Source organism: Leuciscus leuciscus, assembly GCF_965113295.1.
Source record: "Leuciscus leuciscus genome assembly, chromosome: 23".
Taxonomy (NCBI): domain Eukaryota; kingdom Metazoa; phylum Chordata; class Actinopteri; order Cypriniformes; family Leuciscidae; genus Leuciscus; species Leuciscus leuciscus.
This window is the reverse complement of record NC_138747.1, coordinates 2,517,586-2,533,146: the sequence shown is the minus strand read 5'-3', so window position 1 is coordinate 2,533,146 and position 15,561 is coordinate 2,517,586. Positions and strand designations below refer to the sequence as shown.

Here is a 15,561-nt window from a genome sequence, read left to right as displayed (position 1 = left end):
CGGGATAATGTCCGGCTGGATGTACTGTACATGTATGACAGGAGGAGTACGACTAGTATGCGATTTCACATTCAGAAACCATGCAATCACTTCCCCAAGTTTCCTTTTTGAATATCCTATTTTAACTGGAAATACGTCACATTACAGAAGTAACCCTCACGTTGTGTTTGGAGAGGATGTTCATTTTCACACCACTGACTTCGTTCACACTGGGTTTAACACTTCCCAAAAATTGTGGGATAATTTTTTTACTTTTTGGGGATTTTTCCCCCCCAAACTTGGTACACTTGTGGCGTTCCTGTTCAAAAATGACTGGCCTACAAACATTTTTTTTTAAATCTCTCTTCATGCTATATAATCACCAAATATTGGATTTAATCTTTTTGTCAACTTGTTTTCAGGACCGGTTTTGTATGTTTGAAACTGACTGATCGTAGGCCTCATGATCTGAGCTTCTATTGGTCAAAAATGAATGAGGGAGATCAAAAATAAGAGAAACATTAATTTAGTGTTCAGGAGTGTGTTCATCATGTTCATATATTTATGTGTGTGCTTGCAAACGTAAAGGCCTCGGACCTGTGCATGTGTGGATACACACACACACACACGCACACACACACACACACACACACACACACACACACACACACACACACACACACACACACACACACACACACACACACACACACATTTACATACATACACACACACACACACACACACACACACACACACACACACACACACACACACACACACACTGTCACTCACATATACACATACACAAATACACATACTCAAACACACTCACACATATACACATTACACACACACTCACTCTTGCATGCACACACACAAACACACATACACACACACATACACACTTACACAGACTCTCACACACACACACACACACACACACACTCACATACACACACATATACACACTCACACAGACACACACACATATACACTCACACACACAGACACGCACTCACACAGACACACACTCACACAGACACACACACTCTCACACACACAAACACACTCTCTCACCCACACACACTGACACACACTCATACACACACACTCACACACCCTTACACACACACACACACACACACACACACACTCACACACTCACACACACTCTCAAACACACTCATACACACACTCACACACACATATTCACACTCACGCACACACTCTCACACACATTCATACACACACACACACACACACATATACACACACTCACGCACACACTCTCACACACACTCATACACACACACATATACACTCACTCACACACACACACACACACACACACACACACACACACACACACACACACACACACACACACACACACACACTCTCTCACACACACAAACACACTCTCTCACCCACACACACTGACACACACTCTCATACACACACACACTCACACACCCTTACACAGACTCACACACACACACACACACACACACACACACACACACACACACACACACACACACACACACACACACTCTCTCTCTCACACACACTCATACACACACATATACACACTCACGCACACACTCTCACACACATATACACACTCACGCACACACTCACACACATATACACACTCACGCACACACTCTCACACACATTCATACACACACACACACACACAAACACATACACTCTCACTCACACACACACACATATACACACTCACGCACACATTCACACACACACACACACACACACACACACACACACACACACACACACACATACATTCTCACACACACTCACACAGACACACTTGTACACACACACAAACTCACACAAACTATTTTGAAGATCACAGGCTTTCTTTTTCATTTCATTTCATTTTTTCTTTTTCTGTTTAAATAAAGATCCAGTCGATGAGCAGGAGATTTTGACCTTGAATTTCGTTCTTCAATCCCAGAGAAAAGCTCTTAGAGTCGGCATGAGATGCACACACTAGTGACTTTGCTATCGTGTTGTGACAGTGAGATGACAAAACACAGGGTGAATAAACACAGGGTGAGACTTTATCTGTCGGCTGTTGATTGTATTGTGAAAGTAAGTGTTGCATTTTGATGAAAGATTACGAGGTAAAAAATTTACTTAAAAAAAAAAATAATGCACTGATGAATTGTTCATAATAAGACCAATGACATGCATGAAGAAAATAGTGTCAGTTTCGATTTCATTCTGTATTTAAGAAAACTCCATACATTTGATTCACACATTATCTATGAATTTAAACCTGGATCTGAACTGAAGCATTCTGGTTTTCCTCTGAGATTTCGTAGTTATGCTGACGTGTTTATGATTGATACTTTTGCCAAACCACAATATGTGCTCTGTGTTTATTGTTGCTGAGCCGTGGAGTTGAGTTTCGCCTCAGCGTCTGATGGAAGGGGTTCGCACTGTGAATATCACACAACCTTACTGATATTTTTAAGATGTTCCTCTCTGACTGGAGTGCTTTAGACAGCAAGTAGTCGGATTAATATGGTAGTTACATTTGTATCCTCTTCAAGGACAAAATTTAGGCCTGAGTGTATTTCTTAACCTGGTGTAAACAAGTTTACAGCCAAAAATTCTGCCCATAAATTACACTATTAAAAATAAATTTAGACTTTTTGCATGGGCAGGGTGAATCCACCCAGAACACCCTAGCAACTGCATAGCAACACCCTGGTAACCACTAAGGATATCATACAATTGCATAGAAACACCCAGGCAACCACCAAGAACATCCTACCAACTGCATTACAACACCTTGGCAACCACACAGATCATCCTAGAAATGCATAGCAACACCCTGACAACCACATAGAGCATCTTAATACATGCATTGCAACACCCTGACAACCACATATAGCATCTTAATACATGCATTGCAACACACTGTCAACCACACCGAACATCCTAGCAACTGCATATCAACACCCTGAAAACCACCAACAGTATCCTCCTGACAACTGCAAACAACATTCTAGCATCCCAGAAAATGCATGGCAACACCCTAGCAACCATCCAGAGTATCCTAGCAACTATATAGCAACGCCCTGGCAACCACACAGAGCATCCTAGAAAATGCCTAGCAACACCCAGGAAACCAGAGCATCCTAGCAAATGCATAGCAACACCCTGGCAACCAAAAGAGCATCCTAGCAAATGCATAGCAACACCCTGGCAACCAAAAGAGCATCCTAGCAAATGCATTGTATTGCAACACCCTGGCAACCACCCAGAACATCCTGACAACTGCATAGCAACACTCTAGCAACCACCCAGAGCATTCTAGCATCCTAGTAAATGCATAGCAACACCCAAGTAACCAGCCAGAGAAAATACTACTTTTTTATTCATGAGACCTGATAATGTTGATTGATTTCTCTTTGTCATGCTTAGTTTGTTGTGTTATGTATGTAGTGTTTGGTTAAAACTGAAGCACGATGAGACAGGAACGAGCAGGAGCAGTTGTGTGAGCTTTCCGTCTCCAGCCTGTGTTTATTCCAGGCGTTCCGGCAGAAATCAGCATGACGTTTGTGAATAGGTGACACCATTATTTGATTGTGCGGAACAAAAGTGGCGTCATCATTGTGTGCTGGTGCACGCCGTCCCACAAAAGAGGCCAGAGGGCCGGCCATTGTGTGTCGACACGGCTCTGCTGGGCTTCATGTGCAGGACTGGGGCCTTTGGGTCAGTGTTTCTCTTCTTGAGGGAGTTATGTGTATGATGAGGTGATGAGACTTCCTCACCCACAATCCTGTGTAGAGTTTTGTGCAATGCTTCCTAAAATGTGCAGTTGTACAGGACGGAGATCCACTCAATACTATTTAGAGCATGTTACTGTTATAGAGCAACTTTATTTGGTAAATTCTATTCATGCATACTGTACACAAACACATCAGTTATTGGTCAGTGTTACTGTACATTCCCTTCGTCGCCCCATCAGAGCATTTAAGGCCCTACAGCGCCATCTAGTGGTGTTTAAAATGACTGAAAATCATTGCATCGGATCATGGCTGCTTCTGAAAGTGCATTCTTATTTTGAATAAGTAATTACTTCACGGCCGCTAAAAAAGTATGTTCTATATAGTATGAATGTGTGTAGTATGAATGTAATCTGGACGTACTACATCCGCCTTGATGTCAGTCATTTATCATTTATTATTCATAAATCCTCTCCCGTGGCCTCATGGGATAGTAAAGTGTCCATCATATACTAGGTCATCCAGGTACTTTTTGCCTACTGTACTGTTTTATGAGTACTGTGAATCTTCTTTTGTCACACACTGTTTTTTGCCTACTATATAGGTGGGAAGTGTGTGATTTCTTTTATCAGTGCACAAACAGCTTAACAATGGACATGTTCTACTATTTTGGAATCATTGAGATACTATTATGATTATTATTAATATTCTGAATTAGTTCATTTTTATATTTTCCGTTGTCATTTTAATTTGACTTCATTTTGTCATTTTGTCATTTCTATGTAGTTTTTATACATTTTTGTTTCAGTTTTAGAGTTGTTTTAGTGCATCAAGTTAAAAACATACGTAAAAAATGAATGAGCTGAAATAAAATAAGTTTAATTTTAAATTTCAGTTATTGTTATTTTAAGTAATGAAATGTTTTTTGTGTGTGTGGTTTTAGTTTAGTTATTTAACCAATTAATAAACATTTTGACTTTCAACAAAACAAACATCTGACAAAAATGTCAAACGTTTTGTGCATGTTTCTATACAATAAATGACATTTGTTTTTATATGTTGCATCTAAACAATTCAGGCATTTTTATGTGACTTGATTATCCAAATTCTTTTTGAGGCTGTTGTACGCACATAGATATTAAGAGTTTGCAAAATACACGTCAACTTTATTTAAAACAATTTTAATCAAATATGATCAAATTACAAAAGCAAGACTGAAACAACTTGTGCACAATTTTTATTCTGGCTTTATAGCACCTATTTATTTTTATTGCAGTTTTTTTCAGGGTATATTTGAAACTTCTAGTGTCTTAGTCGGACTTTTTGAGGCGGGCCAAACTGCTGTTGGATATTACTAACTGTTCAGTAATGCAAAAGTCATTAATCATTTTATCTAATATATACAGTACTGTGCAGAAGTCTTAGGCAAGGGATATTTTGCACAGTACTGTATATTTTTAAAATCAATTTGATCAATACTTCAACATCACAGTTCTGTCCTGAGCCGATGACGCCTGATCCCTGAATCCAATTACTCACAGCAGAAGTTTACCAAGAGGAAAACAACAGCACACACACATTACACATTACACACCCACAACCAGATAAAACTATGTTTGATTATTTTTACATTTTTTTGCACACTTTAATTCTAGAGATGTGCTGCATATGAGACTGCTGTCATTCCAGTCCAAATTCATGTTTCAGTCCTGATGTCTGTGTTCTTCACTGTAATGATAATCTCCCCCTGTGGTTGGAGAGATGGATGAGTCCATTGCCTAGGTGAGTTTGTTTGGCGCGCTGTGATTGGCTGCTGGCCGTGAGCCCTGGGCTCATAGTAGTCTGAACTCTGAACACGTTCCACTATGAAGATGGACACACTGCTAGACTCAGATCGACAGGTATCTGCTCTTTTACATCTCAGTGTCTGTTTGTAATGTAATATGTTTGGTTTATAGCTTACATTTGTTTGTAACATGTATACATTTACGTTTATGATATCCATTTATTGATTTGTGATGGCCACAAACAATATAGTAAATATTTTTATGTACACATGAAGGTACAGTGTGTTTTTTTTTAATACATAATATGTTTACACTATTTTAAGGTGACATAGTTACGTTGTACTTACTCGGATAAGTATTGATTAAAATTAAATAACTACATGTACTTACTATAGGGTTACGGTTAGGGTTTGGCTCAGGGTTAGTTACTTGTAATTATGCATAATTTACTGTTATTAATAGTAAGTACATGTAGTAACGTGTAACTACGCCACCTTAAAATAGTATTACCCCTATGAATTACAGCTGAAACTTTATTTAACAATAAGTTCGACAAAATAATAGAAAGCTTGATGTCAGAATGACATTTTAAAGACTAGACCAGTGTTATTTTAGTACAATTGAGAAGATATTATAGTTTTTATTAATATTTTGAAGTAGTTTTTATTTTTAGGTTTCCAAATTTTCACGGTTTTCATTTTAGTTTTATTAATCCTGTGGTTTTTGTAATTTTTTGTTTTTAAAATGTCTGTTTAGTACTTTTATTTCAGTTTTGTTTTTTATTACATCAAGTTAAACTAATTGAAAATGATAAAACATTTCTTTCAATAGAAAGAAATATGTCTATTTAGCTTTTATAATTTTTTTTCTTTCAGTTTTAGTTATTTTATCAAGTAAAACTAAATGAAAATGACAGGCTTGAGATAAAATAAGTATATATATATTTTTATATTTAATTTTATTTCAGTTAACATTTACTTAATTTCAATTGATGAATTATTAGTTATTTTGGTTTTAGTTTTAGTGAAGTATAAGAGCCCTGGACTGTACGTGTTTGATGGTGGTCTCGTGTCCCGTCGTCTCGGACTGTCCTCGTTTGCCGTGACACCTGTTACATCATGAGCGGGTTTGACGAGGGCTGGGGAAGCTCAGGGATTTGAGACGCAGACGTATTTAGAGGAACTGCAGGAGCTGATCTCATATGAAGATCTGGAGGTTTCGTTTTCAGGAGTTAGTCAGAGAAGCTGTTGGAAGAGGACAAGTTAATGACTTGAAGGAGTTCTCAGTTATGGTTGATTTATTTATTTATTCACTTTTGGCTCAGATGATTCTCCTTAAATGCTTTAGGGAAGAATATATAAAAATAGACACAATAGTTGACAATACAGTAAGAGTATAGAGCTGTAAAATGATAGTGGAGCTCAGAAGATTTAGATACGAAAGGATCTAATTAGGATATCTGACTTTTGCAGAGATTGAAGACTCAAGGTTCAAGAGTATAGGTGTATTTATTAGCTAAAATCTGCTGCAGATCAGAAATATACAGTAAAAAATTGTGAAATTTACAGCAAACAATTACCAGAACTTTACTGTAAAAAACACATTAGCTAGAACTTAAATTACAGTAAAAATATGTCCTTAACTGAAATAATCTTAATATACTACATTATTAAAATCAGTTTTTTTACCTTTATATAATATTGGCAAACACCTTAAAAACAGAAAGACATAAAGAGAAAGAAACATGATGAAAAGTATCTTTTCCAAAGATTCACAGTGTCATAATAACCACACATACAAAACACCATTATGGTAACAAACACAACTCTAAAATACCATTAAACATTCATTTAACAACATAAGATGGAACATAATGTACATAACTAATAAGTCTAAGAAGAAACGTATGCACTTATGCACTGTTCTATGTCGTTTTGTAGTATAAATAGTGAGATTAGTGTGTGTTCACTGTCACACTGAAAATTTCCCCACAAAAAACGAAGTGTGGAATATTGGACACTTCATGCACTCAAATTAATGAAAAAAATGACCTTATAAAGTCTATACTACACGGTTGAGGACTTATAGTGTATAAGTGCATAGTGTTTAGTGTGTCATTTGGGACAAATAACTAGTTATTTCAATGGAAAAATGTTTTTCATTGTAAATGATAAGATAACAGATCCAAAAACTTTACATTTAACAGTATTTTAATGAAATGTCCACTTGACTGGTTGCATTTTCCAAGTCTTTTACAGTTAAACTTACAGTAGTTTTTACAGTGTGTGCATTGAAATGATTGTATTGTTTATAGTATGGATCTGTCCGCTCTCTCGCTGGCTCTCTGTGGCCCGTGTGAGCCGTAATCCTGCTGATGATCATCACGGCACTTTCTATTGTTGTGTGTCTGTCTGGCTCTATTCAGGCTTCAGTCCAGGTTAATCACTGGGTTCTGAACGGTGACTCAGCCAACGGACGATTCAACGAGCTGATAAAGATGCAGTAAGCGATTTTCTGTAATGCAAAGTACTTTCATGAAACTCTAGATGGCGCATGCTGATTGGTCCTTAGCTCAATCTGCTTGCAATCACATCGTTATCTATAGGGCACAGCTGATTGGTTCCTGCTGTATCAATAGCCAATGAGCTCGCTGCTCATCCTTCAAATACTTCATCAGCATTTTCTAAGCGCGCTTTCAGAAACCCTCCACCTTCCCCAGCTCCACCTGTATAGATCTGCTACGGGTCATTAATGTACGCTATATTGTACAGCAGAAACATGTCTTACATGCTCACATGAGCATGTCGTGTGTGTATTAGCAGTAGCAAGTCCTGTACATGCTCAGCAATAACAGCAGCAGCAGCGTAGCAGATCTGTCCCGCCAAGGCCAATCATATCAACATTGTCATATTCATTTCCATGCCTAACACACATAGGGCCCTATCTTGCACCCAGCGCAATTGACTTTGTACACGGACGCATGTATCATTCCTATTTTGCACCCGACGCACAGCGGACTTTTCCCTCCACAGACGCACGTCGGTAAATTAGAGAATGAACTTGCGCTCCCGGGGGCGGTTCAGCGAAAAGAGGAGGCGTGTTCCGGCGCAAACGTTCCTTGGTGCTATTTTGCAGTTTCAGAATACAATTCCACTACTGACCAGGAAAAACCTAGTCTAAAGTGTTTTCAGTGGATGCTATTTTAAGGGCGCATGCTTGGCCATAATGTAGCGTGTGCACAACGCACACACACTTTGCTTCTCTCATCTACAGATGCAGCAGTTCACATTTTTGCAAACCATACATAATTACAAGGAAAAATATTCCACATGAGGGAAATCATTGTTGTGTCCATAAAGATGTGAAAAAATAGGCATAAATCTAGCTTACACATTTACCCAAATTATTATACGCTTGTTTAACCGAAGTGTTTCTCCATCCCCAATGTCACTTCTCTGTGTTTTACGGCCCTGACGAAAACGTCGGTCTCCTCGGCTGTGAGCCTCTCCTGGCAAATCCGCCGTTATAATAGCAATCCGCCGTGGAACAAGCGCGCCTGCTCTTAAAGGGAATGTGAGATGACGCTCTGATTGGTTTATTGCACGTTACGCCCAAACCACACCTATGAGTAATGAAGCTACTTCAGAGTCAGACCAACACATTTTAGATTTGCGAGACCCGCCCACAAAGCTACTTGCGTTTCGCGCTTGATACTTGCGTTTCAGATCGTTAAAACAGGGCCCCAAGAGTTGTCATGAGTAAGTGTTTGACTTTTTTTAAATCAACATCCAAACACACACACACCCCTCCCTTCATTGCTCCGCCCCCAAAATAACAAACACGCTCTGCAACACGTGAGGCAACAACAACAGCATGTCTTGCTTCTGTGAAACAGCAAAAAACAATGGGTCTAAAGGCCAATTTATACTTCTGCGTCGAGTGTACGCCGTAGTGTACGTCGTAGGCTACGCACGTAGGCGACGCCGTCATGAGCATTTATACTTCTGCGAATGTCTGTGTTGCTCTGCAGTTACACCGCCGAAACGCTAGTTGGCGCGGGTGGGTTTTAATGTTCCACTGTGTTTACATTCCTCGCGGCTGTTTTGAGTTTAGGTTTCTACGAGCAATGGCGACTGAAGGAGTCATACAAATGGCTGTATTTCCGCACTTCTTCAAGCAATCTCTCGGTCACTTGGTCTATTTCCATGGCTCTTCAGTGATCTTCGGAATTTAAAAATGGCGGGCGGGCGATGCAGAGTGCAGAAGATCATTCCGGAAATGCGTAGGAGGAAACGCTATGCTATCCAGCCGACCAATCACAGATCTTGCGGTCCGCGTCGCCGCGACGCGTAGTTACATTTTTGAGGAGGTGCGCATCAGGGTACGGCGAAGGGTACGACATATGGTACACGTCAATGCGTATGCTATGCCGTACCTTCTACGCGCACCCGACGCAGAAGTATAAATTGGCCTTAATTCACTAAACATGCGTATATGCACATATTTGTGCGTGAAATGTGCGTACGAATGACTTTAAGAACAAATCACGATTCACCAAAAAATTCATAATAAAATGTATTCTAAATGTACAAAAAAATATATGAACAACTGAAACCACACGTACGCAAAAAGCACTTTGTACGGCCTTATAATCGTGTTAAGAAGTTATAGTTCATCCTAATATGACTAAAATTATATTGAACCATGTTGCATTAATTGTGTTATTTAATACATATATAAAATGATTAGAATTACATTTAGAATACTCCAAATTCACTAACATCAGAACGATGTTAAGAACAAATTAATGTGCGTACGAACGTGTTGTGAATTAGGCGGAGACGTTTTTCGTGTACCTTTTCGTGAGAAGTTGCGTACAAATACGAAATAATCCACGTAATTATTGGTGAAAGAGACCCAGTGTTACTCGGTGAAACAAAGCAACGTCGGCAGGCTTTTCCAATATTAAAAATAATATCCAATATTAATATTAATAATATATCAGCCATCTCTCTAATTAAAGGAAAAAACAGATCTCTTACATCAGAAATATTCTTGATATTCTGAAATCTGAATAATAACTGGTGCTTTCTCAACCCCTTTAACTAATTATTAGCATTGATTTTATTTCATAGAAAGTTCGCATTTTATTCTTTTAATAATACAAAGAAATGAATAGTGTTTTTGCATTTCTGAACATGGTGACATATATTCCAACATTTAGACAGAGGGCTAGTTTTAATATGGTAAAATGCTGTATTTAAAATTTTTACTTAGCATATATTTATTAATTGTTATTTTTTCATTAATTAATTATTAATATTTATTGATTACAATTTATCTATTTAAACATGTTTATTTGTCCATATTTCAGTCCATTTGTCCTCATTTTATTAGTCATTAATCCTGCTTTTATTTGCCCATGATATTTGATAGACCTTCAGCCAATTAGATAAGCAGATTTCGTAGCGTGTTACTATAATACTCCTCGCCCTCCCCTGTCTCTAACGTCTGTAATCCCTCAAGGAAATCTGCGATGGGACGTGCCATAAGACAGATACTCACTGTTTGTGTTGTTTCAGGCTGTGTGGTTGCATCATACTTGGTGTTTTCATCATACATGGGTTAAAGGCCAGACGCTTAACCTACATTAGCTTTTAGTTGTAGACACATGCCTAGAGGTTAAAGATGTGTCCACACGTCTTAAAAAGCATTGGAGAAATGAAAAATATGTAGCCAAGCAAAGTCAATGCAGTAATGAAGCTTCTGATGTCGAACCAAACGCTTTTTCTGGTTTAAACCAGGGCAAGAAACTGGGGTAAGTTAAGTTTGACTATTGGTCAGCATGTAATGTTTGGAGCTTTATTTGTCGTACTCTCTTTATTTTTATCTCTTAGTGTTGTGGGGTAATGCATTACAAGTAACGTGAGATACGTAATCAGATTACCTTTTTTCAAGTAACTAGTAAAGTAATGCATTATTTTTAAATTTACAACAACGTTACTGAGATAAAATTAGGGATGCAAGTTTCGACAGCTAAAACAGGCATTATTGGTCAAAAATACAAGCTAAATTGAAAATGAAAATGTGATCTGTTGTTAAGCATCATACACAACCAAACAGTCTTGTGTCATAAAGTGTTGAAAAGGTCTCGAGTAGCAGAATACAACGAGCATAATCGTTTCAGGGAGAGACCAAACAACACCAAGTACATGTTAATAGTAGGCTATACACATGCAGCTTATGGGCCACGGTTTGGTTTGTAGCTTCATTAAACATTAATAAACCATTGAAGTGTTTTAGTAAACCATACATTTATTAAGAGCAGGTGTTCTCGATTCAAACGAGGCCAAACACAATATACACGACGCACAGATCTTGGGATTATCCTCGTCGAGTGGCGTTTATGTGCTGCTCTGCTAAAGCAATATGACATCCGAGATCCGATCGCGTCACAACGACACGCTGACGGTTTTCTCACGTCATTTGATGACATCGGGAAGGTCAATGAATAGAAACTGGATCTCAGGTATATACACTACCGTTCAAAAGTTTGGGGTCAGTAAGATTTTTTTATGTTTTTAAAAGAAGTATCTTCTGCTCACCAAGGCTGCATTTATTTGATAAAAACAATAAAAATTAATATTCAGTAATATTGTGAAATATTATGACAATTTAAAATGACTGTTTTCTATTTTAATATATTTTAAACTGTAATTTATTCCTGTGATCAAAGCTGTATTTTCAGCATCATTACTCCAGTCTTCAGTGTCACATGATCCTTCAGAAATCATTCTAATATGATGATTTGATGCTCAAGAAACATTCATTATTATTATCAATGTTGAAAACAGTAAAAAAAAAAAAAAATCTAAATTCTTTGATGAATAGAAAGTAAAAAAAACAGCATTTATTTAAAATAGAATATTTTCTAACATTATAAATGTCTTTACTGTAACTTTTGATCAGTTTAACTCATCCTTGATGAATAAAAGTATTGATTTATTTGATTTATTTCCCCCAAAAATAAAATTAAAATTCTTACTGACCCCAAACTTTTGAACGGTAGAGTTTAATGTTACAAAAGCTTTAGATTTCAGATAAATGCTGTTCTTTTGAACTTTCTATTCATCATAGCATCATGAAATAAAAATGTAAAAAACTGTTTTCAACACTGATAATAATCATAAATGTTTCTTGAGCATCAAATAATCATATTAGAATGATTTCTGAAGGATCATGTGACACTGAAGACTGGAGTAATGATGCTGAACATTCAGCTTTGATCACAGGAATAAATTACACTTTACTGTATATTCACATGGAAAACAGCAGTTTTACATTGGAATAATATTTCACAATATTACTGTTTTTGTTTGTATTTTTAATCAAATAAATGCAGCCTTGGTGAGCAGAAGAGACTTCTTTTAAAAACATTAAAAATCATACTGACCCCAAACTTTTGAACGGTAGTGTATGGTCCAAATTTCCGTGAACCACAAATTCGATAAGACGCACGTATTTCGATATCCTTTATGGATTCCTGTGTGCACATTTTAATGTGATAAAATGACTTTAGCAGGAATTTAGTTTGATACGACACAAGATTAGCCTTTTGTTTTACTTTCGACTTGGCGTTAGTCAGTTTTGCAGATGGTTACACTCCTTTTAAAGTGTTTTTTTAAGACGTTTCTTTCAGCTTAAGGATGTTCTTGCAGCTTTTTCTGTCTCCTTAATGTCAGCATTGGTCATTTGCATTTGTATAGTGACTAGCACCCAAAAGATCCAACATTAGACGTGTTTTTAATTGCCCTGATAGAGTCATTCTCATCTTTGTCACCTCAGTTTGATCTGATTGGATAAACCAATATTGAATAATGATGCAATAATGAACTTTAAAACACTGTTGATCCTGCATATGGGTCATTATTCTGAATGGCAGGGAACTGATATGATGAATTGGCCTCTCAGACAGACAACAGATTGAGAAGAATGTGTAGCTACTCATCTCCCTTTGTGACAGATTGAATGGCTAAGCTCCCATGTGCCGCATGCAGTCGCTGCTCTGTTGTTCGGTGGGCATATGGTGACCCCGTCCATCCGGAAACACGGCTTTATCCCGGTTACCCTGAGCCGACTGTAAATGAGTTCGGAGCGAAGCATTCTGGTCTTATGTTATCAATACAGTAGGAGTGATGATAGTACACATTCATTACATTGTGTAATACAGTAAAATAATAAATATTGACTAACTGACTTTATGATGACTAATCAGTGTTATTTTAGTATCATTTATATACTATATTATAGTTTTTGTTAATATTTTTAATTACTTTTGATTTTTATGTTTTCTGTTTTTATATAAAAAAATATTTTTTGTTATCTTGTATGTTTTTTATTTTATTTTTATAGATCTATTTCATTTTATTTTATTTAGGTTTAGTTATTTTAGTGCTGCAACTTCAACTAAATATTAATTGTTAATATTTATTTTTGAAATAATTGTTTATTTATTTATTCCAAAATTTGAACTTGCCTTGGCTAACTAAGCTGAAATAAAATAAGTTTAGGTTTTCTAATATTTTTATTAATTTCAGTTAATGTTTATTTTATTTTAGTTTTTTTTTGTGGTTTTGGCTTTAGTTTTAGTTAATGATAATAATCCTGTGACTAATACAGTAGGATGGATAAATCAATCTCTCAAATCCTGTTTTGGCTAATGATTTGGATCATACATTTTTAGTATAAATTAGCATTAATGTAATACTTTTCATGCAAAAACTCAATTTTACCTTATTAAGTCATGGTTAAAGTCATTTTACTCAACGTTAACATCATTTTGAGTAAATTTATTTATCTGGTTCAGGACTAAACATTTTATTAATTTTTTTACTTAAGTGAATTAAGGATTTACTACACATATGTTTTTATATACCACATTATTTTATTTAGTTTTTATATATATATATCATTTTTATTTATTCTTATTTAGTTAGTTTATTTATTTATTTTATTTTATAATCTTTTTAACAAAAAAGTTGTTTGTTTTTTTTACAACATTGAGCAATTCATATGTTTAATGCTCCAGTTGATCTACAGTATACACTGTGTTTTCTCTACCTTGTTGCACAGGAAGATTAAAATGGTGGATATTGTAGCACAAACAATGCCTGCAGAAAGTGAAGTACACGTGGCCAGGAACTTTCTCACGAAGATTTTGAGAAGTTCTATGAGGTATTGTGGAGCTGTTGGCTCATGTCTCGTGACCCCCAGCCCTGTACGCTCCTGTAGCTCTCACCCATCGACCCGTCCACCCCTGCCAGACCCGAGTATCACATCCTCTGCCATGTGGCGTCTTAGCTGTAGCTGTGCTGTTCACGTGCAAGACGGGGATTATACGCTTAAGCTTATTATCGAGCTGTCAATTTCACTGGCTTGTTTATAACCTGTGAGCGTCAGAGCAGAATCTCCAGTGTGTCCTGCTGTCTTGTTGATGAGTGCTGATCATTTGTCAAAAACATTTGAACAAATATTCTGCTTGTGTTTCTTACATAATTTGTCTTGATCTGATTGTATCCCCTCCTTTTCCACCTCACATGCATTTCAGGAAAAATCGCTTCAAAGGGTACGTCTGGTGCAGCTGAATGAGTTATCATGAAATTATATTCTGCAAATGGATTACATGATGTTATTCAGTTTCTAAAGTAGATCTTTCTTAGAGCAGAAATATTCCTGATAGTCTGAATGATATTTTTTTGTGCATTTTATTATTTAATAATGTATACAAAAAAAATATTTTGCACATCTGAAGTGAAAATGGTGACTTGTAGCAACCCAACACATTTAGACAGACATGTTTATTTATTATACGTAGATTTACATAAAATTCATTATTTTATTCATTTATTTTTTCTAATTGTTCATATTTATTTATTACTATTTTTAAAATTGTATCTGTCCTTAGTTCTAACCCTTTGTTGGCTATAATTATGTACAAAATACTGTTACAATTTCTAGAATAAGCC

At 36.6% G+C, this 15,561-nt stretch overlaps 1 protein-coding gene and 1 pseudogene across 6 annotated transcripts in view; both read left to right on the top strand.

The window, feature by feature from the left end:
• The window catches only part of shroom2b (shroom family member 2b), a 32,775-nt gene that overhangs the window by 5,141 nt on the left and 12,073 nt on the right, over positions 1–15,561 (top strand). The window contains exon 1 of one of the 5 annotated variants that reach the window (XR_014201941.1): positions 5,289–5,650. The exons of the other annotated variants lie outside the window; for them this stretch is intronic. The gene's annotated coding sequence lies outside the window, so the exon portion shown is untranslated. Of the gene's footprint in view, positions 1–5,288; positions 5,651–15,561 lie in introns of those variants that run through there. 5 annotated transcript variants of the gene reach the window in all.
• On the top strand, positions 21–14,896 carry LOC309487567 (annotated as a pseudogene). The gene is made up of 2 exons: positions 21–1,579; positions 14,828–14,896. The product of its transcript is annotated as an uncharacterized misc_RNA (transcript).